The sequence below is a fragment of the Bubalus kerabau genome, chromosome 1 (genome assembly GCF_029407905.1).
Source record: "Bubalus kerabau isolate K-KA32 ecotype Philippines breed swamp buffalo chromosome 1, PCC_UOA_SB_1v2, whole genome shotgun sequence".
Taxonomy (NCBI): domain Eukaryota; kingdom Metazoa; phylum Chordata; class Mammalia; order Artiodactyla; family Bovidae; genus Bubalus; species Bubalus kerabau.
Genome location: NC_073624.1, coordinates 143078223 through 143104679, shown reverse-complemented (window position 1 = coordinate 143104679; position 26457 = coordinate 143078223). Strand labels below are relative to the sequence as shown.

Genomic DNA, 26457 nt, shown 5'->3' with positions numbered 1-26457 from the left:
TTTCAGTTCATACGGGTACCTATATATAGGATAGCGTCAGTCCTGGTCTGAGCTGGCTGTTCCCTCTGGGAGGTGACTGGGCAGCTGGAACTGGGGTCCACTTACTTTGAGAAGCCAGATTCCTTGTTTTAGAGAGAGGGAAGATGCACTGATTGAGTGACAGAAGAGAACTGCTGGATCGGATCGGGTGTTTTTACTCATCTTGGAGACCTACATAAATGCTCTCTTCTGAAGTAAACACATCCACTCTACCCTGGGATCAAATCCACTCCTGCCTTAACCTGACCCTGGCTTGGAACGTCTCCAATGCATCTCCAGTACTCAATTCCAACCACACTGTGAATCATATCATTGTCCCACCCACTTCTTCCTTGCCCGCCCCCCGCCCCAGCCTTTGCACAATATGTTCCCAAGGCATGAAATGACTTATAATGCCTGCTCATCCTCAGGACTTGCTTGGTGGTCCAATAGCCAAGACTCCTTGCTCCCAATTCAGGGGGCCTGGGTTCAATGCTTAGTCAGGGAACTAGATTCCAACATGCCTCAACTAAGATCCTGCATGCACAACTACACAGTGAAGATCCTGCAGAGGGTACCTAAGACCCAATGCAGCCAAATAAATACATTTTTAGATAAAAATACTTGCCCATCCTCTTCTCCTGACTTACTCTTAGTCTATATAGACTTCAGTTTAAAGGTTATATGCCCTGGATAGCCTCCAACCCCTCCTGCCCATTCTATGTACAGTAGAAACCAAGACCCATATAAACATGGGAAGTTGATTTTTAACAAAAAGCAAAGGCAATTTAATGAAGAGAGGACAGTTTCTTCAACAAATGATGCTGAAACAACTGGATATCCACATGGCCAAACAAAGGGACTTCCCTGGTAGCTCAGATGGTAAAGAATCTGCCTGCAATGCAGGAGACCCCAGTTCAATTCCTGGGTCGGAAAGATAACCTGGATAAGGGATAGCTACCCATTCCAGTATTCATGGGCTTCCCTGGTGGCACAGATGGTAAAGAATCCACCTGCAATGCAGGAGACCTGGGTTCAATCCCCGGATTGGGAAGATCCCCTGGAGGAGATTTGGCATGGCCACCCACTCCAGTATTCTTGCCTGAGAAATTCCATGGACCAAAAAAAAAAAAAAAAAAAAAAGGAGAGAGAGAGAGAGTATCAACCCATACCATGAACTATGGATAAGAAGTAACTCAAAATGGATAACAGACCTAAATATAAAACCTAAAACTATAAAACTTATAGAAGAAAATATAGGGGAAAAAATCTTCATAATCTTAAGTTAGACAGTGAGTTGTTAGATATGACAGTTGATAAAAGTACAATCAATAAAAGAAAAATTGATAAATTAGAGTTTATCAAAACTTTACATGTTTACTCTGAGAAAGACACAGAAAAAGAAAAGATAAGCCATAAACTGGGGAGAAAATAAGTATGAATTATGTATCAAACAAAGGACTTGTATGCAGAATATGTAAACAACCATCAAAACTCAACAACAAGTAAGAAGTCCAAAATTTTTTAATGGTGAAGATTTCAAAAGATATCTCACCAAGCAGAAGCATATGTGGCAAATAAGCTGATGAAAAGATGTTCACATAATTAATCATTAGAGGAATGCAAGTTAAAACCACAATATGACACCACTATACAACTATTAGAACAGCTAAATTAAAAAAAAAAAAAAAAGCTAACAATGCCATATGCTGACAAGGAGCAGAGTAATGGAACCCTCACACATTGCTGTAGGAATGCAAACTGATAGAGTCCGTATGAAGCTTTTACCTTAGTTTCATCCCTAACTAGTTTCTTATGAAGCTAAATATATACCTAACGTGAAACCCAGCAATCCTATTTCTAGCTAATTACTGAAATGAAATAGAAGCCTATGTTCACACAAAAAACAATATGCAAATGTTATAACTTTATGCATAACAGCCAAAAACTGGAAACAATAGAATATCCCTCAGCACAGGAGTGGATAAGCAAACTGTGGTACACCCATTCACTGAAATATTACTTAGCAATAAAAAGGAACAATCAATACATGCAACAACATGGATAATTCTCAAACGCATTGTGCTGAGTGAAAGAAGCCAGGCTGAAAAGGTTACATTCTGTATGATTTCCATTCTGGAAAAGACAAAGTATAGGATCAGAGAACACTTCAGTGGTTGCTAGTGGCTGTAGATGAGACAACTCTCATCTCCAGTCCCTGGAAACCACTGATCTGTTGAGGGAATTTTTTTAGAGGTATTATGGAACTGTTGGGTACCATGATTGTGGAGGCGGTTATAAGACTCTATGAATTTTCCGAAACTCATAAAACTGTATACCAAAAGGATTTTATTGTATGTGAATCTTAAAATAAGTTTAAAAGTAGAAAAAAAATTTTAATTACACTCAAGGCAGCAGACACTGGCCACGTGGCACCTTGGAAGGATTTGCAAAAAGGCATTGCAAATTCCCATGGTTTATTCACATTTCCAAGCACTCCTTGAGCAGAGACTAGGGGCTGGACTTAGCTCCACTCGCCTCCATTTTCTCCCCTGAAGCTCACGCAGTGCACACACTGCTCAGACTTTCCCAGTCACCTGCACGTGTGCTCAGTCACTTCAGTTGTGTCCAGCTCTTTGCAACCCCATGGAGTGTAGCCTGCCAGGCTCCTCTGTCTATGGTATTCTCCATGCAAGAACACTGGAGTAGGTTGCCATGCCCTCCTTCCGGGGATTTTCCCCACCCAGGGATCGAACCCATGTCTCCTGTGTCTCCTGCATTGCAGGCAGACTTTTTTTTTTTAAACTGCTGAGGCACCAGGGAAGCCCTCCCAGTCACCTAGGCTTGGATTATAATGGGCTGTTTATTTATCTGCTGTGAGTTTTTACAAAGAGCTTTTCTAACCCATCACCTTAGCCACAGCAAGCTGCTCAAAAGCTGGCAACAAATATTTGTTGAATGGATAAATGAATGATTCCCTGCCCCCGCTCCCAGAGCCCATCTCTGAACAGCCAATTCATGGAGCTCTTTCCTTTCTATGAAGTTCTAAAGGACTCATCTGTCTCTCTCATTTGTCACAACTAACAATAGAAGCAATGACTATTGACATAGCCATGGATAGGCAGGTTTCTTCCCAGCTAAATTGTAAGCTCTTTTATAGAGGGGAAAATATTCACAAACCTGTATTCCCCCGCAGAGCCTTCACTAGAGCCACATACATAAAAAGACTTTAATAAATTCAAGTCAAAGAAGCACAAATTTTTCTTTAAAATATATGGAGAGGAAAAATCAGGTTAAGATATGGATAAAGACATTTAGTTAAAAACATTTAGACAACCAACTCATTTTCATAACTGAAAAGGTTTTAATTTTCTTTCTTTAGCTAACGTGGGTATGCAGTTTTCAGTAAAGAATCCAAATGAACCCAAGGATTCATGTGAAGTAGAAAAATGCAGTGCTGATAAAAGTGGATATTCAAAATGTTTTCTTCTGTGTTTCCATAAATATGGCTTCTGTATTTCTATATATTCTTATATCTCTGGAGAGAAGCATGAACTATGAAAGGAGGCTGTTGCATGGAGGCATGGTTCAGCTCCCTCTGTGTTCGTAAGGTCATTCATCTCATAAATGGGGATCAACTACAACACCAAGCTGGTATCTTTCAGAGGCAGGAACACATGCAAAGTATTTCAGGATCTTCAGGGAAAGGGGGAAATAGCTATTGACAGCATTTTTAGGATGGATGTTGGTAATACATGTAGAGCCTTCTGAGCGTTCGAGACAGGTGAGCCAAAAGTGACTGCAGCCTCCATCACCACACCAATCACCAGGACTGGGCCATCCACTGCAACCCTGTGCTGCAATCAAGGTGTCACAGGCTTTATGGTTGCTATTAAATACATTTAGTTGAATAAAGTACAGTCAGCAACAGCCATATGGCCAAGCAAAGGACTAGAAGCAGGGGGCTGACTTCAGGATTTCATTCCAAAAGTGCAGGGCCTGCTTCCCACCCACATAACTCTCCCCCACAGACACAGCCAGAGAGCAGAAATGCTGTCGTTCCTTTAGGTCTGGGAGACTTAGGGCTTTGAGAAGCTCCCTTCAAATTTCCCTTGTAGTCTGAATCTCGTCTGCTCTGGAGAGAGACGCACAGGAGCCTGCGATTTTGGAGTCTTAGCTAAGGCTACGCACCCGTCCCCACACCTCTGCCTCTGCCTCCAAGAATGATCACTCTGACGCTCAGCCCTCTGATGTTCCCATGTACACTGACGAAGGAGGAGTCTGCCCAAGAGAGTGGGTGAGAGCAAAGCGCCAAATGGAGTAATACAGACCAGACCTCTGTCACTTACTTTCTGTGTGATCATGGGTAAGTTACTTAACCTCTCTGAGTTTCAGTTTCTTCATCTGCAAAAGAGAAATAATAATACTTATCTCACCATGTTGTGTGAGAACTAAATGAAACAGTGTACAAAAACAGCTCACTACAGGGCCATATACACAGTAAACATATAACCCATAAACAACAATGTTTTTAACATTCTTTATCTTTCTAAAGGCAACCTGGGGAAAGGAGAGAGGATACGACCTCAATTCTGCTATCTGTGTTCTCCAAAGGAAAACTTGAGCCTTCACCCTGGTGACTCCCTGTAAGAAATTCACAGTAGAGACATCTGCACCAAGCCTGACTCCAAGGTCTCCCAGCTCATGTGTCATGTATGACCTTCCTCTGACGTCAGCTGGAAAGCAAAGCTGCCCTCACTCAAAGACACAATAGGCCAGCAATTGCCAATTCTCTCCCTAGAGCCAATCTGCATGTGCTTACTGCTTTGAACAGGCCACTAGGTTGACTGCTTTCCAAGAAAGTTACTATTAAACAAAAGAGTCTGAATGCATGCAGTGGTGTCATAGGTACGTGTATGCATGCGTGCTAAGTCACTTCTGTCGTGTCCAACTCTTTGCTGACCCCATGGACCACAGCCCGCCAGGCTCCTTTGTCCACGGATTCTCCAGGCTAGAATACTGGGCTGGGTGTCCTTGCCCTCCTCCAAGGAATCTTCCCAACCCAGGAATCAAACCTATGTCTCCTTTATCTCCTGCATTGAGAGGTGGGTTCTTTACCACTAGTGCCACCTGGGAACCCTGATGGTGTCATATGCTGCTGCTGCTGCTAAGTCACTTTAGTCGTGTCTAACTCTGTGCAACCCCATAGACAGCAGCCCACCAGGCTCCCCCGTCCCTGGGATTCTCCAGGCAAGAACACTGCAGTGGGTTGCCATTTCCTTCTCCAATGCATGAAAGTGAAAAGTGAAAGGGAAGTCGCTCAGTCGTGTCCGACTCTCAGCGACGCCATGGACTGCAGCCTACCAGGCTCCTCCATCCATGGGATTTTCCAGGCAAGAGTACTAGAGTGGGGTGCCATTGCCTTCTCCATGGTGTCATATACCCACTGTTAAACTGAGTCCCAAGTCACAGGTGGAGCTGGCCCCTAATAGCAGCAGGGGCCACTGTGCTTGCTTCCCACACACACCTTGATTCTCTTCAGAACTCTTTGACCCTCTCCAGGACACCTGGAGAGCCTTAGAAACCCTTCAGACAGCCTAAGGCTCATGGCCTTAGCAACACTCCCCAGAGACACAGATTCTCTGACCCACCTCAGGGCTCCTACCAGAGAGTTTTGCAGGTGTTTTTCAACCTAGTCCTTGAGGCAATATTAAAAATTCAAGCTCTGCACTTCATAGTAAGACTATTTACAATAGCCAGGACATGGAAGCAACCTAAATGTCCACTGACAGAGGAATGGATAAAGAAGATATGGTACGTATATACAATGGAATATTACTCAGCCATAAAAAGAATGAAATAATGTCATTTGCAATGACATGGATGGACCTGGAGATTGTCATACTGACTGAAGTAAGTCAGACAGAGAAATACAAATATCATATGATATTGCTCATATGTGGAATCTTAAAAAATGGTACGAACGAACTTATTTACAAAATAGAAATAAAGTCACAGATGTTGAAAACAAACTTACAGTTACCCAGGGAGAAAGGGATAAATTGGGAGATTGGGATTGACGCATATACACTACCATATATTAAATAGATAACTAATAAAGACCTATTGCATAATACAGGGAACTCGGCTCAATACTTTGTAATGGCCTATATGGGAAAGGAATCTAAAACAGAGTGGATATATGTATACATATAATTGAATCACTTTCTGGTACAGCCGAAAATAACACAACATTGTAATTCAACTATACTCCAATAAAAATTAATTTAAAAAATAATTCAAGCTCTAATCTGACTGATACTGGTCAAGTAGTTCACTATTTAAATAACAGAATAACAGAACCTAGCTGGGATAGTTGAATGAGACTTCTAAAACACTTGAATTTGATGACATATGGCAGGTAAGTGCCAAAAATAGAAAGGTTGGCTCATGAGGTAGAATGAATGCCATGACCCTGTTACGAAGGGTAAGAGCTATTCAGGCATGGGGCACAAGGGGAAAGAGGGTTTCCCAAGGAGCAAGGTTGCTGCCCTGGGAGCTCTTTATTCCCTAACAACAAATCCTAGCTCCAGGGTAGTCATAAATGCAGCAGCTCCTTCCTCGCTAAGATATCAATATTCCAAACACTGGACTCTTGCCAGTGTTGCAAAGGCCTTTTAAGAACTAAGAGGCAAGGAAGAGCTTTCTCAGCAGCTTCCAGTCAATTCTGAAGAAATGCCTCTCATTTTTTTTCTACCAGAAAGCAATTTTCAAAGGACCTGAAGCCAGGAGGGGAACTCAAAGGTGGAGGTTTATTGCCATCTAGAGGACACAGAGTCACAGTGCAAAACGAGTGTGACCCAGGAGATGTTCTGCAGGGAGTTTTTCCCTCTAGGACACCACAGCCTCCCATGGGGCAGGAAGTCAGGGACTGACAGCCTGTGAGCCATCCAAGGAGGAAAGAGGTATTATGTAGACAACTTTCACTTTAAAAAGCAAAATACCATCCCAATCTTTGCATCCACTGTTTTGAAATGCTTGGTTATTTTTTTTTTCTTTTTCCAAGTTTTTTTCCCCTCTTAGTTTCTTGGAGATTTTTCTCTACCAGAGATTCTCACAGATCCTTCTCTAAGGGTGGCTCAGCCACAGTCTCCCTGGTGCTGAAGGGCTGTGCTAAACCCAGGGTTATATATAGGCTTACCATCACAGATGCTCTCCCATGGTGGGTATGATGTGGAGGGAGGCAGGGTTTGATATGTGAGCCATCTGAAAGTGACAGAATGCACTCTGTGCTTCTTCCTCTTCGATCCACACTTTCATCCACTGTGTCCTGACACCCACCCCCATTATTTCCCTGAAACTGATCCTACCAGTGTTCCCACCCTATGTTCTTGTTCAACCTTCCCTTAATGGGCCTATACACCTGCGTGAGACTTCCTCCCCTAACTTTCTGACTGCTGCTTCTTACCTTCCTTTCAGGCCTCATCTTTCTCTGCCTGTGTCTTATGTGTTAATGCATCCTCTGACTTCTGTCCCTGTTTTTTTTTTATGTTTGTTTTGTCCCACTTCTAAACAGAGGTCCTCAAACTTTCTTGGACATAGCATCAACAGGAGAATTTTCAAAACTACATACGGCCAGACCCCTACAGACTCTCCTTTGGGGACAACTGCGTTTTTTAAGTTCCTCGTGTGATTCTGATGTGCACCAAAAGTTGAGAAATACCGCATTGCTCCCAGAAAATGTCACTCATCATCATTGGTTGCTGACTCTAGAATCACACACATTGTGAAGTTCCAAATCTTCCCATAACCAGTGTCCCACTGGCTCTTACGCATTCCTGAGAATGCATTTGAAGCCTCCAGCAAAAGTGTCACCAAGTACTTTTGGAGTTCCCCAGGGTGACTCACACATGTTCACAGACACACCCAGCCCATAGTTTCTATCTTAATTTCTATCTTAATTTCCACTGTCACCTCCTGATCCCCTACCCTCTTGGCTGGGTGTTACTTCGTCCATTAGGCACCCTGCTGTTTCTGCTGGGCACCACAGCCTCTTCCCTCAGTCAAGGCTGGTGGGAGGCAACCAAGCTGACAATGTTCTGCTGAACAGTACGCATAGCAGGTCATCTTGGGCTGGTGCGGGGGGGGAGGGGGGGGATATTCCCCCAGAAGCAGAGTCTGAGGCAAGAATTTGGGTGCAGGTGATTTATCTGGGAGGTGCTCCTGGAATTGAGAGTGAAAGAATGCAAGGGTGAGATGGAAGGAAGAAAAGATAGTTCAAGGATAAGCTATTCAGGTCACCAATGAGAAACAGGGTCTGGTTCAATCATAGAGGATATCTCCAAAGCCGTCCTCCTGAAGGAGGGATGGCTGTTCCCAGTGCCCCTTGAGTGAGAAAACAATGACTCCCCTGCATTTCTAGGCAATTGCATGCAGGCCAAGAGGACTCCGACAGAATCGGAGAAGGCCCCCCAGAGCAGACGTCAGAAAATGATGAAGTACATCTGCATTCCCCAGGAGGGTTCACCACAGCTACAACGGAAAGTAGGGGTAGACAGGAGGGAGGGGATGTGGGGCCGAGGCCTCTGCCATACTCTCCTCCTTTTATGCCACGCTCTGTAGGAAGGGCCTCAAAGACCCAGTATGGTTTTCAGACAGTCAGTCTTTACAGTTTTTCTTTATAGCCTCCAATACACACTAACCCCTGGTTAGAGGTTGAATTCAGGGCATCACCCCACCCCTCCTTGTGAGCCAAAGACTGAGCATCTGAGCCACAGGGCCCTGTGCACGCATCTGCTGCACTCGAGAGTCTATACAAGCTCCTAGAAGGCAAGAGCAGATAAAAAGCCTTATTCTCCTCTACAGAGATCCTCCAGCCCCAACAAGCTTCCCCATATGTCCACGTATGTCTGAACACCTGTGTGCTACTGGCTTTCTATGTATGTCCACACCGGATCTTCCCTGAGCACCTTAAATCCAAATGCCTACCAGCTGCCTCTCCCAGGCAACTCAAACTCAACACAAACAAACCTCAGTTCACCATCTGCCTTCCGTCCCCACCGTGAATCCTCCTTCCATTTCTGAATCTTCATCGTCATGAATGACACCTCTAATGCCTGGTAGCCCACAATAGAAATCTGAAAATCAGTCCAGACTTGACCTCTTCTTTTTCCATCTATATCCAGTTAATAACAAATCCCTTTCCATTAACAGTGAAATTTGCCTGAAGTGAATTTGCCCAAAATGTGTTAACTTGAAACCTACTTGCCTAATGATTAACTTCCTAATTTTTTTTTTTTTTGCCAAAATTCTGAATTAGGGTTTATAAATTAAGATTTTTATAACCAATTTGTCCAAAGATATTTTGAACCTAATTTTGTACTTTTTAACATTAATTATATCTTAGTTTTGTAGCATAGCTTTACCACTAGTATGATTATTTTGGACATTTTTGAATGCCCTTTTTGTGTTTTGGGGCTTCCCTGGTGGCTCAGATGGTAAAGAGGCTGCCTGCAATGCAGGAGACCCAGATTCAATCCCTGGGTCGGGAAGAGTCCCTGGAGAAAGGATTTTGTACATTTTTAAATGCCCTTTTTCTCTTTTACATACTTTTCTACATTTCAAGTATTTTTTGAAATGTGCTATTTCTGGCAATAAATACTTGTAAAATCTGCAGTATTTCAAAAAGAACTTATCAAATTCATCCATTTATATTTTTTCTTTCATCGTTTGTCTGTTTTCAGATATAGTTTATGTATGCATTAACCAAATAGCATATTTGACATCCATTGGCATCTGGTAGCAAAAAATCAAAAACTATGAAAAGCTGTTTGGAAAGACATGTCCACAGAAAGACCGGAACCCAAATGTTCATTGCAGCATTATTCATAATGCTCTCTGGTGCCAAACTGTAAATAACCCAAATGCCCATCAGTTAATAAGTGGAATACAACTTAGCAATAAAAAAGAATGAAATACTAATATAGGCAATAATATAGATTAATTTCAAAAACATGAGCAAAAGAAGTCAAAACAAAAGACTATGTGTTACGATTCTATATATATGAAATTCTAGGAAACTATAATGAGAGAAAACAGATCAGTGGTTGCCTGGGGCCAGGGGTCAAAAGAGGGATCAATGGCAAAAGGTCATCATGGAGAAACTGAGGTGCCAGGAGCTTAAGCTGCTTGTCATTTCCACCAGAAAGTAAGCTGGTTCAAATTCAGGTTCTGTTTTCACAACTCATGCTGCATCATTGATCACAAGTTTCCTAACATTTGTCTCATTCTGGTTCATGTCCTAAGACACATCAACTTTCTTGGATCCAGAACAGTGTTTCCAGTTTTTGTTTTTTTTTTAATTATTATTATTGTTCCCATAAGAAGCCTTTTTAGATTCTTTTCTCCTAATTGCCTCCCCCATGATATAATGTACCTATTTATATACTGCAGCCCTTTGGCCCAAGGCCACAGAATTTTGTAATAGCTAAAGGTTTTGCCTCCTCAAATCAATCTGTACCCCCTCAAAGGCAGGCAGTATTTTCTAGATTTTACCTTCTCAATAGATAAGGAAACCTTAGTGACCTCCTATTTGTATGGCAGAGGTGGTAACAGCAACTCAGTAAAGAGCAGTGCTAAAAAGGGCCAATCACATACTACCATAGCTTCATAGAGACTTAAAAGACTTTAGTTCCACAAGCCCTGATGTAGCTATTCTGCCTGTAACTATGGGTCTGTTTTGGCACCTGACACTGACGGAAGGATGCTTCCCAAATCTCCAGAGATAGGCAACCTGAGTTCATACCAGGTGTGTAGCTGATTCAGCTAAGCGCAATCAAATAGACAAATCTCCTTGGCAACAGAGCACCTGGCTTTGTATTACCACCCGAAATATACGTGCATGACACAGTCACGCTTTCAATGCGTGCCCATGTTAGTTGAAATCCAATCAGTTTCTATCTTTCAGCTTTAGAAATTTAGCTAAGATTATATACTGACACATGGATCTAATGTGAATGAAAATAGAATCCTAAAAATAGGTGATATAATCTGCCCTATTTCAAGCTATTCAATCAACAAATATTTATTCAGAGCTATATAACACAAAGAAATATAAGCTACTAACTCTGAGTGAACTCTGGGAGTTGGTGATGGACAGGGAGGCCTGGTGTGCTGCGATTCATGGGGTCGCAAAGAGTCAGACACGACTGAGCTACTGAACTGAACTGACTCAGCTCTGCCCTTAAGAGAATGTCCATCTAGCTGTGGAAATAAGATGTATGTACAATTAATGTGGGCTTTCCAGGTGGCACAGTGATGAATAATCCTCCTGCCAATGCAGGAGACACGGGTTTCATCTCTGGGTTGGGAAGATCCCCTGAAGAAGGAAATGGCAATCCACTCCAGTATTATTGCCTGGGAAATCCCATGGACAGAGGAACGTAGTGGGCTACAGTCAATGGAGGTCTCAAGAGTCAGACACGACTTAGCGACTAAGCAACAATAACAGTTAATGTGACTGTTTTCTGTTGAACATCAAATTAGTGGGCTAACCTCAGAGAAGATGAGGGTAACAATAATGGCTACTACTTGCTGAGTACATTTAGGCAAAAAAGAGCACTAATTATTTCACACACATTATCCCACTGAATCTTCATCACATTATTAACAGGTTGGTACTACTATCTCCTACTTATTAATGAACTCATCTCCATTCCCCCAAAACAGTTTCTTTCTTATTATTCTGAGAATCCTCTGAAGGCAGCTCAAGTGTGTGCTCTTAACTAGTTCTATTAACTATTCCATGGGGTTTGATATTTTCCTCCTTTTCTATTCCAGCTTTAGGGCACTATCTCTTGCAATGCAAATAGCCACTGTGCCTTCATCTGTTGCTGTATAACAAACCACCCAAATTTTCATGGCTTAAAACATCAAGAATATATTACTTCCATTGACTCCATGGATTGATCAAGTTGTTTTTTGCTTCATTGGTGTCATTTGGGACTCTGGGATGGCCTGATCCAAAATGACTTCATCATGGCTGGGAAGTGGTGCTGGTTGTCAGCCAGGAGCCTCACCCTTCTTGTCATGTGGCTGCTTGGGCTTTCTCACAGCATGGGGAGTGAATTCCCAGATGGAGTATTCCAAGCAGCACAATTAGATGTTGAAGATATCTGGAAGCCCACCCTCTGAAGTTACAAAGCCACATTAGCAAGTGAAGAGTAACTAAAGAGCCTCTTGATAAATGTGAAAGAGGAGAGTGAACAAGCTGGCTTAAAACTCAACATTCAAAATCTAACATCATGGCATCTGGTCCCATTACTTCATGGCAAATAGATAGGGAAAAGGAGGGAAACAGACAAACAGTTTATTTTCTTGGGCTCCAAAATCACTGCAGATGGTGACTGCAGCAATGAAATTAAAAGACACTTGCTCCTTGGAAGAAAAGTTATGACAACTCTAGACAGCATAATAAAAAGCAGGGACATTATTTTGCCAACAAAAATCAATATACTCAGAGCTATGGTTTTTCCAGTAGTCACGTATGGATGTGAGAGTTGGACCATAAAGAAGGCTGACCACTAAAGAATAGATGCTTTTGAAATGTGGTGCTGGAGAAGACTCTTGAGAGTCCCTTGGACTGCAAGGAAATCAAATCAGTCAATCCTAAAGGAAATCAAGCCTGAATATTCATTGGAAGGACTGATGCAGAAGGTGAAGCTCCAATACTTTGGCCACCTGATGCAAAACACCAACTCATTGGAAAAGACCCTGATGATGGGAAAGATTCAGGGCAGGAGGAGAAGGGGGCAACAGAGGATAAGATGGTTGGATGGCATAACCAACTCAATGGACAGGAGTTTGAGCAAACTCCAGGAGATGGTGAAAGACAGGAAAGCCTGTTGTGCTGCAGTCCATGGGGTCACAAAGAGTAAGACACAATTTAGCAACTGAACAGTAATACATTGGTCAAGGCAAGTCACAGGACCAATGCAGACCAATGTAGATTCAAGGGAAAGAGAAGTAAATTTCACCTCTTAATGAGATGGGTGACATACGTTTGAGGTTATATTTAATGCCCTGTTGCCACCAAAACCACCACCACCAAAGCTTAACAAAAGACACCACTACTGCTTCAATTGCATAGTGTCATTTGGTCCAAAGCACACGATGCCTTGTGTTGACAGTGCCAATGTCTGCACTGCTAATACCAGCAATGTTATTACTCATTACTAGAAAATTGCCACTCCAGTACTCTTGCCTGGAAAATCCCATGGATGGAGGAGCCTGGTAGGCTGCAGTCCATGGGGTCGCGAAGAGTCGGACATGACAGAGACTTCATTTTCACTTTTCACTTTCATGCATTGGAGAAGGAAATGGCAACCCACTCCAGTGTTCTTGCCTAGAGAATCCCAAGGATGGGGGAGCCTGGTGGGCTGCCGTCTATGGGGTCGCACAGAGTCGGACATGACTGAAGCGACTTAGCAGCAGCAGCAGCAGCAGCAGCAAATTACCATAAAGTTACAGGAGCCATTCCTCATTACTGTCAATATTACAAAAATCAATGGTACCCAAAATCTGTTTCCTCATTATCCAAACAAGATTTTAATGAAACTGCTTTGGGAATTTTACACTGGGTTGGCCAAAAGTTTTGTTCAGATATTTCTGTAACATCTTGCATCCAAACAAACTTTTTGGCCAGTCCAGTATGTAGACACCAGCGATGGTGATCTCAGGCCTCAGGTCTGTCTGTAGGCAATGAACCAGGATCGGAGGGTGTTACATAGCACAGCATCAGGCCTGGGGCTACCACCTCATTTCCTAGAAATGACTGAGTTGTAACATGTACTGTATCTAAACCTAAGTTCAGACCCCTGCTTCATACAGAGGTAGAAGGAGGTCAGTGACTTGAAACTATACTAAAATGTCAATAACAATTCAAAATCCTTCCCCAGAGCAATGAACACCAGGTATTTTTCACTGTCATTAACAAATGGAACCAGAAAGGAAAGTCCAGTAGGAGGGCTACCTGAGAAAGGTGAGCTCATGCCACATGCCAGGCCTTGATGTTGCCAAATATTTGGAACATGCCACCTAATGTAATCCTAAACTACAAGTTATATGATGATGCTCCCATTTCACAGGTGAGCTCTTTTTTTTTTTTTTCAGCTGCACCGAGTCTGAGTTGCAGCATGTAAGACCTTAGTTGCTGCATGCAGGATCTTTTAGTTGCAACATGTGGGATCTAGTTCCCCGACCAGGGATGAAACCCAAGACCCTGCTTTGGGAGCATGGAGTCTTAACCACTGGACCTCGAGGGAAGTCCCAGCTGAGCTCAACGAGACTTAACAGCTTAAGCCAGCCGCCTGAAGCTGCACATGCATTGGACGCTGAGCCAGGATTCCCTCCCAGGTCTCCCTGACTCCCAAGCAAAGCCTCTTTGCTGTAGCGCTACACTGTCTCCCTAGGATGCCTTGAACATTTTGCATCCCTATCATCTGGCTCCACAACCTTCACCTTATCCACGAAGACTCAATATTTGCTGGTGAGAGAAGAAGAATTTCCCCATTATGCTGAAGACAGCCTGGATAACAGTCCATCACAATCGCATCCTCTACAGACACAGCCAGTACCAACAGTGAACCTCCCTGGCTTTTAAAAGGCTTTTTTTCATTGAGAGAAATTGAATCTTGCTGCTTTTTCTTTTTAGCTGGAAACTTTAGGAAAGCTAAAAAGAAATCATGTTAACTGACAAAATTCCGACTCCCTATGGTGGTAAACATACACAGTATTCTTTAGCTGGAATGTCATTGTCAATTTATCTATCCATTTGTCAGCCAAAATTATGAACCCACCAAGTAAAATTGCTTTCTCAAAAAGTCAGATTTCCCCCTTGCTCACAGAAATGATCAAAGAGAGAAAAGAACAACACTAATGTCTGATTCCCATGACCGAACTTGGTTCATGGCTTACCCTGAACTCATGCTTCAAGTTGTTTCCAGCATCTAATTGGTTCTAACAGGCACAGAGAATAAAGGATTTTCTGGGGGAAAATTATGTGCCCTCTAAATGACTATAATTTGGCAAAAAAAAAAAGGGCTTCCCTGGTGGCTCAGACAGTAAAGGGTCTGGCTGCAATGCAGGAGACCTGAGTTCAATTCCTGGGTCAGGAAGATCCCTGGAGAAGGAAATGGCAACCCACTCCAGTATTCTTGCCTGGAGAATCCCATGGACAAAGGAGCCTGGTGGGCTACACCCCATGGGGTCGCAGAGTCAGACATAATGGAGTGACTAACACACAATCCTTGAAATATGAATCCTTGAAATATTTCAGTGAGAACTACAAGAAGATATGTGGGGCTTCTCTGGTGGCTCAGTGGTAAAGAATCTGTCTGCCAATGCAGAAGACTCAGTTCCATCCCTGACCTGGGCAGATCCCACGTGCTGCAGAGCAACTAAGCCTGAGAGCTACAACTACTGAGCCCATGCTCTAGAGCCTGTACTCCGCAACAAGAGAAGCCACCACCACAATAGAAACCTGTGCACCACAGCAAGAGAACAGCCCTGCTTGCCACAACTAGAGAAAAGCCTGCACAACAACTAAGACCCAGCACAGCCAAAAATAAATCATTTAAAAAAAAAATAAGATATGTATGAGAGAAACGCCATGAATCACATTTTACAGGCAGTAAACAAGATCCAGAGAGAAACTGAGTGATTTATGTAATATCACAAAGAGAACCTGAAATTTAAACTCAAAGGTGTCACCCTCCACTTTGTGATTACTTCCTTGAAAATTATGCTTCTCACAAACCAGCATCCTACCTGGATCCTAAATTCAGTGTTGCCAGGATGTCTGAATAGAATGAACCATTTATATCCATTCAGAAGTCTAAATGCAAGTGTTCTGCTGTCAGAATATTAACCCTAGCATGATTCATCTACTCTCTATCAAGTGTAGTACCAATTTCTGTCTTGTTTCCGGCTTTAATCCATCACAACTGTCACCTAAAGCATTTTTTTTAAAGCACAGGTACTTCAAGTTGAAGAGTTTCACTAACGAATATAACCCTTTATCTAATATTTTAGCTAAGCTTGCAGACATAGACCAGAAAAACCATTTAATTCTCAGGAAAGATAGAATCTAATCTTAATTCCATTAAGATAAGAACAAATGAGCTAGCTATTTTGCCCTGTCAATGAGCTATTTTGTTTGAATATTCTACAGGAGTAAAGCTGTCATGCCAGAAGGCCACAGTAGATGGATGAACTTCCTGAGCACTTTTTTAGGTGATCCAGACTCTGCTAAAATTTCATCTTATCAGCAAACAGCATGTAAAAGAAAACCTATGCAACCACGTGGATGCAATTGTTTTCTCCTTTCCAGCAGCACACTAAACACAGAGGCAAGAATCTACATTTTTTTCAGGCACCATGGAGGTGTCACACAGACAATGACTAGGTCTCCCTCGTGTCCAGATGCCATTCAGGCACCACATGGTCAGTTGCCAAGCAGCTATCAGGGTGAGAGACCCCACTCCCTTGTCTCCACTTAGCACATGAGATCAATGTCCTGCCCAAATTCAATGCTTGAAACAGATCTAGTAGGGAGCAATGGGAATGTAGCCACTGTAAGGAAAGAATAATATTGACAATCCCAAATGGTGAATTGTTACAAATCCAAATCTCAAATTTTCAATGTAGGGGGAAGATGAGACAGAGAGAGGGAAAATAACTTGAAAATATAGGAAGATATAATGAATACTCTCCTAACTTCTGATTTAGCAGCTCTATTTTCTCTCTGTCATTCTCTCAACAGAGCAATCAAAATGTGATTTGAAAAAAATGTTTCCTTTTATGCATGAGCACTCACTATGTGCCTGATGTTACATAAACACTTTATAAATACAATTTCTTTGTCATCTTCATAGTCCAGTAGATTCTAGGGTTATGCCCCATTTTACTGGTGGGAAAAACAGAAGTTCAGGGAAGTTAACTGACTTTTCCAAAGTCACACAGGTGGTAAGCTGCAAGCTAAATTACACAATAAAAGAAACAATTTTTTTTATAATCCAAGATAATGGTTCCTGACCCTGGTCACATTCAAAATAACTGGTTAGTCTTTAGCCTAAGATACCAGTGCCTGGGTCTCCCTCTACAAATTTTTATTTAATTAATCCAGGTGGGGTCCAGGAAATGTTGTTTTAGTTTGTTTTAGGTTTCCTTAGGTGATTTTAACATGTAGCCAGGGGAGAAGGGGATTAACAGAGCATAACATAGTTGGATGGCATCACCAACTCGATGGACATGAGTTTGAGCAAGCTCCAGGAGTTGGTGATAGACAGGGAAGCCTGTGGTGCTGCAGTCCATGGGGTCACAGTTGGACATGACTGAGCAACTGAACTGAACCGAGGGTTAAGAGCCACTGGAATATGTCTAATAGAATGTGTTAGTGGTTCTCAAACTTTAGCATGCATCAAACTCGAGAATCTTCCAGAGTTTCTGATTCTGTAGGTCTGGGTGCGACCTGAGAATCTGCACTTCTAACAAGTCCTGAAGTGATGTTGCTGGTGCTGTGTTGACACTTTGAAAATTGCTATCATATAGAAAGATTAAATACGGCTGAACTGGCTAGATGCTCACCACACCTGTTTTCTCTTCTTGGATACACAGGTAAACTACATTTCCCAGCCTCCTTAGCATCTAGATGGGATCACATGACTAATTCTCATCAATGGTATATGAGTGGAAATGATTTATCACTTTGGGTCTGAGGCACTTAAGAGTAAGTGAACCTTTTTCATGCTGTCTCTCTCTTTTCTTGTTTGTTAGCCAAGATGCAGAGGAGCCAGTTTCTGAGACCCTATAAGATAGAAACACTGAGTCTCTAAATGACTGCATGGAACACACAAATACCATTCCCAAGGACCCACATAGACTATCATATAATTAAACAATAAACCTTTATTGTTTCTTATAAACCGCTAAGATTTATAAGGGTTTTTTTTTTTTCAGCAGTTAGCCCTGACCAGATGAAAACACTGCACTAGTAGAACTATGACTTTGCCTGCAAGCCGTGAAACTGCTCTGAGCCTCAGTTTAATCATATATGGATGAGAAATCGACTAAAATAAGCTCAAAGATCTCTTTCATCCCCAACACTTTATGACTCTATGAAAATAGTAATAATTCCTAAGCGGAAACACTATTAAACACAAAGAGAAAATAAGAATTTCTGCTTTATTCAGCATTGTTTAAGGTACCACCGGGATACAGAAGAGTATAGGAGACTTCCCTGGTGGCACACTGGATAAGAATCCACCTGCCAATACAGGAGACACGGGTTTGATTTTTGGTCCGAGAAGATTTCACATGCTGTGGAGCAAGTAAGCCTATGTGCCACAACTACTGAAGCCCACGTGCCTAGAGAAGCCCACAACAACCGAAGCCACAGCAGTAAGAAGCCCGGACACCACAACTAGAGAAAGCCCAAGCAAAGCAATGAAGACCCAGCACAGTCAAAAATAAATAAGTAAAAATTATTTTCAAAAAAATTTTTAAAAGAGCATAAGGCTATTCCTTACACACCTAAACATCAAGCTAAAAAAATAAAATTCAAGTCTGTGATGCCACAGTAAGCAATACAGGAAAATGATAAGCCTACCTTCTGCCTGAAGTCAAAATATGATAAAAGCAAAGATTCTAATAAATTCCTGGTATGTGCTAATGACAACCCAATCTCTCTGGAGATAAAACAAGTAATGGAAACAGAGTCCTGCACTTAAATCAGACCAACAAATATAGACTAGACAATGAGAGCTATTCCAGACTTACTTCTGAACAACAAGAACTGGTTCTTGGTCTGAAGAGGGGTGTAGTTTTGAAAGAAAGCAATCAAGATCAAAATAAAGGAAGAAAATGATGAGTGTAGTATCCTTAATCATGGCAAAAAATTTCCATTAGCTACCCACAGTAAGATTTTCTAGACTTTTAAATGAATATAAATGTTATTAATCACAGCTGCCAATGCAAACCAAAAAGCAACAACAGATATAAAAAAAAAGACAAAGCAACCCAAACCAACACTAAAGATGGTCCTCAAACCACAAAAGAACAAAAGAGAAAGGGAAGAAAAAAGATCTACAAAAACAAACCCAAAACAATTAAGAAAATAGTAATAGGAGCATACATACCGATAATCACATTAGTCACAGCTTCCTTTGCATCTAGACAGCTCCCACATGTGTTTTAAGGGATAAGCACAGAGATAGAATATGATAGGTGATATGACATGATATACAAAAAAAAGAATCTATCATTGTGCCCATGTAAGTAATAAATGCCATTTTAACAAATTTTCTTATCAAATCCTTCCCCTTGCCATGTTAGCATCTAATTTGTCATTAAAACCATACTGAACGGCTGAATATACAAATAAATTGCTTATGGGAATAATGACAGAGCAAAACTGAAATTTACTTTTAAGACAGCAAGTTATAGCTAACATTTTTTTCCTCTCAAAACTGATACCAAAACAATGTAGATCCTATGGTAGAATTAATCAGAATTGCAAAGAACAGTGATCACAGATAATTTACTAAAATGCCTCACGGCTTAGGCTGACAGCTCAGTATGAGAAAAGCAATTGATTTTAGGCTAATGTACATACATAAACAGATTAAAAATGATAAAATATATTTCTACAGAGACAACAATAATTACATATTCTTGGCAAACATGTGTTGATTAGCTACCACTGTGCTAGGGAAGCAGGGTCAGTAAAACTGAGTCCTGGCCTTCAGGTTGTTCAGAATCTCCCAGGATAGACAGAGTTGGTATAATGAACTACCATCAAGGCCATCATCACTGCTTGTCGAGGTGACTGCAATATGCACATGCCGCCTACTTTGCTTCCTTCCAATTCATTCTACCCTGCAACAAGAATAATGTTGCTAGAACAGGAAACTCTACCCAGTGCTCTGTGGTGACCTAAAGGGGAAGGAAATCCAAAAAAGAGGGGATTATATGTGTATATATAACTGACTCACTTTGCTGTACAGCAGAAACTAACACAATATAAAGCAGCTATACTCCAATAAAAATTAATTTAAAAAAATAAAAATTTTTTAAAAAGAATTATCTTTCTAGAGATGTCTGTTCCTCCTTGGTGCAGAGACTGCTTAATCCTGGGCCTTGCAGGTTGATTTTTCTCTCCTTCTAGACTCAAGGCCTCTGTCACAGCCGTGCTCTGCCAACTCATGGTCAGGCAAGGAGCATGCTAGCGTGATCCCCCTCTTCATCATATTTATTGGAGCAGGAGGTACTGGAGCAGCACTGTATGCCTTGTGCCTGGCAAGACGTTGCTCAATCCAGATGTCAGTTGGGACAGAAAGAATAACCGAGAATCCTGGAACAGACTAGGTCCCAATGATCAATACAAGTTCTACTCAGTGAACACAGCTGACAGTAAACTGAAGAAAGAGGGTCCAGACGTCTAAATGAGATGTTTTGCTATAAAACTGCTTAGGACGAAGGTCTTCCAGAAGCCACTGCACAATTTCCCATGTAACCAGGAAATCTCTCCCCTAGAAATACATAAAATCATGTTAGGATTTGCACAGACTAATAAATAATCTGAGACTCTAAAAAAAAAAGAGAATATTTTTTTCTAAAACCTGTCACTCATCAGTTAAAAACTGTCTATAGCTTCCCACTGACTCCTGAGAGCAACATCCAAAAGGCTTTACCTAGCAGATAAAACCCTTCATCATCTGGCCCTCTTAACCCACTCCATCCCCATTTCTACTCTTCAGCATAAAACCTATTAATCTCTTGTTAGGTCAGGCTCTCTGGGAAGCAGATCCAAGATGGGAATAGATGTGCAAGAGACTTATTGGGGAAAATGCCTGTGAAGGGTAACAGTGGAGGAGCAGGAGTAGGCAGGGAGAGACTTCGGATTTCAACGCAGGTCTGACACCTATTCGCTTCCCAGATGGCACAGTGGTAAACAATCTGCCTGCCAATACAGGAGACACGGGTTTGATCCCTGGGTGAGGAAGATCCTCTAGAGAAGGGAATGGCAACACATTCTAGCATTCTTGCCTGGGAAATCCCACGAACAGAGGAGCCTATCAGGCTACAATCCATGGGGTTTCAAAAAGTGGAATATGACTCAGCATGCACACACAGTCTGACACCTATGAAAGGATAGGAAAGAGGGTGACTAGGTGGGAAGTTTTAGACTGCAGGCAACTCTAAGAAAGTCTCAGCAATGCTGCCAGGGGGTTCTCGAGGCCAAGTTGGCCAGTAGAGGAGCCCCACATCATACAGGGATAATTGTTTATTTTGTTTGTCCTCCTATCAGATGAGAGAGAGGGGGAGGGAGGAAAGAGGAGAGGAGGAGAAGGGAGGGAAGGGAAAGAGAAGGAAGGGAATGGCAGGGGAAAAGAAGGGAGGGCAGGGAGGGGAAGGTAAGGGAGAGAAGGGGAGAGGAGAGAGAGCAGGGAGGTATGGGGCAAGAGGAAAGAGGAAAAAGAGAGAGAGAGAGAGACTGCGTCTTTCTTGTTCACCATGGCACACCCAATGACTCTCTCAGTATGACATATAATTAAAACTTAGTAAATATATACTAAATGAATGCTGAACTAAGCTTGATGGAGGCACAGAGGAAGAAGCCAGTCATCATGTCTTGGGGGGAAATGGGAGTAAGTATTCACCGAGATGCTTAAAATATTAAGACTGAGTTATGACTACTGGAAGGCTCTAAATCACACAATGTGACTTCCAATCTGGTCTTCTCTGACTTCTATCAACAATGGCAGACACAAAAATAGAACAAACATAGGAGGACAGGTCCACTTCCTTTTCTGAGTTCATTTCAATTCAGTCACTCAGTCATGTCCAACTCTTTGCAACCCCAAGGACTGTAGTACACCAGGCTTCCCTGTCCATCACCAACTCCCGGAGTCTCAAACTCATGTCCATTGAGTCAGTGATGCCATCCAACCATCTCATCCTCTGTTGTCTCCTTGTCCTCCCGCCTTCAAACTTCCCCAGAATCTGGGTCTTTTCCATTAAGTCAGTTCTTCCCATCAGGTGGCCAGAGTATTAAAGTTTCAGCTTCAGCATCAGTCCTTCCAATGAATATTCAGGACCGATTTAGGATTGACTGGTTGGATCTCCTTGCAGTCCAAGGGACTCTCAAGAGTCTTCTCTAACACCACAGTTCAAAAGCATCAATTCTTTGGCACTCAACTTTCTTTATAGTCCAACTCTCACATCCATACATGACTACTGGAAAAACCATAGCTTTGACTAGATGGACCTTTGTCAGCAAAGTAATGCCTCTGTTTTTTAATACACTGTCTAGGTTTGTCATAGCTTTTCTTCCAAGGAGCAAGCATCTTTTAATTTCATGGCTGCAATCACCATCTGCAGTGATTTGGGGGCCCAAGAAAATAAAGTCTGTCACTGTTTCCATTGTTTCCCCATCTATTTATTATGAAGTGATGGGACCAGATGCCATGATCTTAGTTTTCTGAATGTTGAGTTTTAAGCCAGCTTTTTCACTCTCCTCTTTCACTTTCATCAAGAGGCTCTTTAGTTCTTCTATTTCTGCCATAAGGGTGGTGTCATCTGCGTATCTGAGGTTATCGATATTTCTCCCGGGAATCTTGATTCCAGCTTGTGCTTCATCCAGTCTGGCATTTCACATGATGTACTCTGCATATAAGTTAAATAAGCAGGATGACAATATACAGCCTTGACGTACTCCTTTCCCAATTTGGAACCAGTCCATTGTTCCATATCCAGTTCTAACTGTTGCTTCTTGACCAGCATACTGATTTCTCAGGAGGCAGGTAAAGTGGTCTGATATTCCCATCTCTTAATTTTCCATAGTTTGTTTTGATCCACATAGTCAAAGGCTTTGGCATATTCAATAAAGCAGAAGTAGATGTTTTTCTGGAACTCTCTTGCTTTTTCTATGATCCAACAGATGTTAGCAATTTGATCTCTGGTTCCTCTGCCTTTTCCAAATCCAGCTTGAACATCTGGAAGTTCTCGGGTTACATACTGTTGAAGCCTGGCTTGGAGAATTTTCAGCATTAATTTGCTAGCATGTGAGATGAGTGCAATTGTGCAATAGTTTGAACATTCTTTGGCATTGCCTTTTCTGAAGAAGTAGAAATTTCTTCATATTGGAGCATAATAGCTTTACAATATTGTGTTGGTTTCTGCTGTACAGTGAAGTGAAGCAGGTATATGTGTACATATACCCCCTCTCTCTTGGTCCTTGTTCCCACCCACTCCCTGCCTCATCCCGCCTACCCCCTGCCTCATCTCACTCCTCTAGGTCATCACAGAGCACCAAGTTAAGCTCCCTGTGCTATATGGCAGGTTCCCACTAGCTATCTATTTTACACATGGTACTGTATATACGTCAGTCCTAATCTCCCAGTTCATCCCACCCGTCTTCCCCCACTGAGCCCACACGTCTGTTCTCTAGGACTGCGTCTCTATTCCTGCCTGAAACTAGGTTCATCTGTACCATTTTTCTAGATTCTGAACAAGTGGAAAATTTTAAAGCCTTCAATTCTGAGAAGCAAATCACAATTTTAGAAGTGATGCATTTGAATTTCGAAGAACTCAGAGACAATAAGGGGAAGAAGCAATGGAGAAAACTAACAAAGAGAATGTGAAGTGCATCTAGGAGACCTTTTTGTACTTTCTTTTCATATACATTCAGTAAATGAATGATTCTGGCCAGGGGAGTTATTATTGCTTCCCATTTACCCTATTGAGAGTTCCTTCTTCCTCAAAATAATCAGCAGCAATAAAATTATAAAAGCCAGTGTCTAATCTTTTCAAAGTTAGATTTATGCATTGTATCATGATCATTAGAGATACTACTTATCTGATCAAAACAGGAAACAAATACACTTCCTGGGGACTTGTGACTCCAATAAGGTATGGTCTACAGCATTATAGTTAAGAAATCATTACAAATGCCAAGTTACTTCCTGATTTATCAGTGTATACATCACAGCAGCAATTCCCTCTGATTCCAGCCTTGCCTAGACTCCTAAAATCAATTGCTTTAGTCCCCAATCCCACTCCACATCTGCTTTATTGTGAGGAAAATGAATGCATTCATAGCAACCCTTGAGTCAAAGAGTTCTAGAAATAAATACCGAGATGAAGATCACATAACTCCACCTCTCTGCCCCTCTCCCATTCCAAGCCTCCCCAGACTACAATTGCCTGCTTGCCTACAAGTCAGACATGTCACCGGAGATGGCCCCAGAAACCCGGGTCAAAGCAGCCTCAGGCATAAGTGAAACGGACTGTCATATGCACCATGGGGGACCCAGAGAAGAGCCTTCAAAAATTCTTTCCCGCTTGCATTTGTACTAAGGCTGAAATTTCCTTACTTCAATTTTTCTTCTAAAGGAGGAAGGCATTATCAGAAATCAAGACCTTGGATAGCAGTAGAACTCACCTGTAGTCACTCCCCCTTACCTCCAGATAAACTTCCCTAATGTATATATCCCATGCACAGAGGAGCCTAGCGAGCTACACTCCGTGGGGTCACAAAGAGTTGGACACAACTGGGTGACTGAACAACAAACAGTAGATACTTCCTCCTGAGATACGATGGTCACTCACCTTCAGAAAAGAAACAGAGTTTACCTGAACCACAAAGTTGGGGGAAGGAGGCCATTTCTAGATCAGTCTCTCTTGGACAGCAGAGCTTCCTGCCTGGGCGGTAGGTGTTACTATCTCCTTTATACAGATTGAAGAAACAGAGCCAACCACAAACCAGTGTAGAAATGCCCCCAACTGTTAAATACCTCACTCAGACTACCTCTGAGGGGTTGCATTTCACATCCAGCTAGCAAATCAAGTTATTCCACCTGGGAAGCTCACACCCCTCTTCTCATGTAGCCAGCTCCTTCCCCTCCTTCAGACCTTAGCTTAACTGCTGCATTCTCAGAGCAGCCTTTCCTGGCCACTCAATCTAAAGTTGGTCATCTCTATTTTCTCTCACATTATTATTTTTCTTCATCACATTTATTACTCCTTTGTTTGCTTCCATCGTCTGGTTTTTGCAGTAGACTGTAAGCTCCACGAGGGCAGAGATCATCCCTCTAACTCAGCACATAGCAGAATAGCCTTGTACATAATACACGCTCAATAAACACTGTCTAAATGAATAATGGGTGGAGTTGCATTTCTAATCCAAATGGCATAATTGTTACCACTATGTATGCTCCTTCCCAGTAAAGATGAGGAAAAAATCCATTTGAAATCTGAAGCCTCTCATTCAGTAAGACTTCTTCCATTGGAGCTGAACTGATTGTACAAAATTCTCCCATAGCCCTCAAAAGGAAACTGCTCATTGCCATTATCCTCCCCAATCCCTGAGATCAGGCTTGGCAACCTCCTTGGGGCTTTCTCCAAGTTGTTCTTATTTGTATTTCAAAACCTCCACTGCCACCCTTGAAGCTCAAACCATCTGATTCTAGCACCTGATAAGTTTTTGGTATCTATATTTGTTCACATTATCCTGAAAGTATACACGAGTTTTCCGGAGCAGAGTTATTATATTACTTATAGCAATAACCACATCAGTTCTCCTCTGTCTCAATTCTTCTCATTGGGGCTATGTATTGAGAACCAGATGTCAGCATACCTGTACTAGGATCAATATGATAGGCAAGGAACCCAAAACATGAATCTGTGAGTTTACCTAGGATAAGAGCAGCTGTCCCCTTCCCCTCATGAGAGAGAAAAAATGTTTCTCCCTAATATAGACTGAGTGAGAGAAGAGAATGAGTCCTGAGTTCTGGTCCTTTGAAATATAAATAAATGTCTACAGGAAGAAGTCATGCATGTGTGCTAAGTCACTTCAGTCATGTCCAACTCTTTGTGACCCTATGGACTACAGCCCAACAGGCTCCTCTGTCCGTGGAATTCTCCAGGCAAGAATATTGGAGTGGGTTGCCATTCCCTTCTCCAGGGAATCTTCCTGACCCAGGGATCAAACCCACATCTCTTGCATCTCCTACATCAGCAGGCAGGTTCTTTACCACTAATGCCACCTGGGAAGATCCAGGAAGAAGTTAAGCATCTACGAATTAACAATCTCTGGAATATCTCCATGATACTAGGTTTCATTCCTCTTCTGAAATGTAAATATTTACCTTTGGAGGTAAATTTCTCAGGCTGGTCTCTTACTATCTAGTGAAGTGAAATGTTAGTCATTCAGTCGTATCCAACTCTTTGTAACCCCTGGAGTGTAGCCTACCAGGCTTCTCTGTCCGTGGTATTCTGCAGGCAAGAATACTGGAGTGGGTAGCTATTCTCTTCTCCAGGGGATCTTTCTGACCCAGGGATTGAACCCAGGTCTCCTACATTGCAGGCAGATTCTTTACCATC

General features: G+C 42.1%; 1 long non-coding RNA gene across 2 annotated transcripts in view; it reads right to left on the bottom strand.

Annotated features, from left to right (window-relative positions):
* Positions 1–3362: 3362 nt before the first annotated feature.
* Positions 3363–26457, bottom strand: part of LOC129659277 (uncharacterized) — a 105170-nt gene continuing 82075 nt past the window's right edge. Inside the window, exons 4-5 of one of the 2 annotated variants that reach the window (XR_008717929.1) lie at positions 4368–4422; positions 3363–3875 (exon numbers count right to left, since the gene is read on the bottom strand). This is a non-coding gene — a long non-coding RNA (uncharacterized LOC129659277). Of the gene's footprint in view, positions 3876–4367; positions 4423–19473; positions 20604–26457 lie in introns of those variants that run through there. The other variant, XR_008717928.1, reaches the window with a different exon arrangement.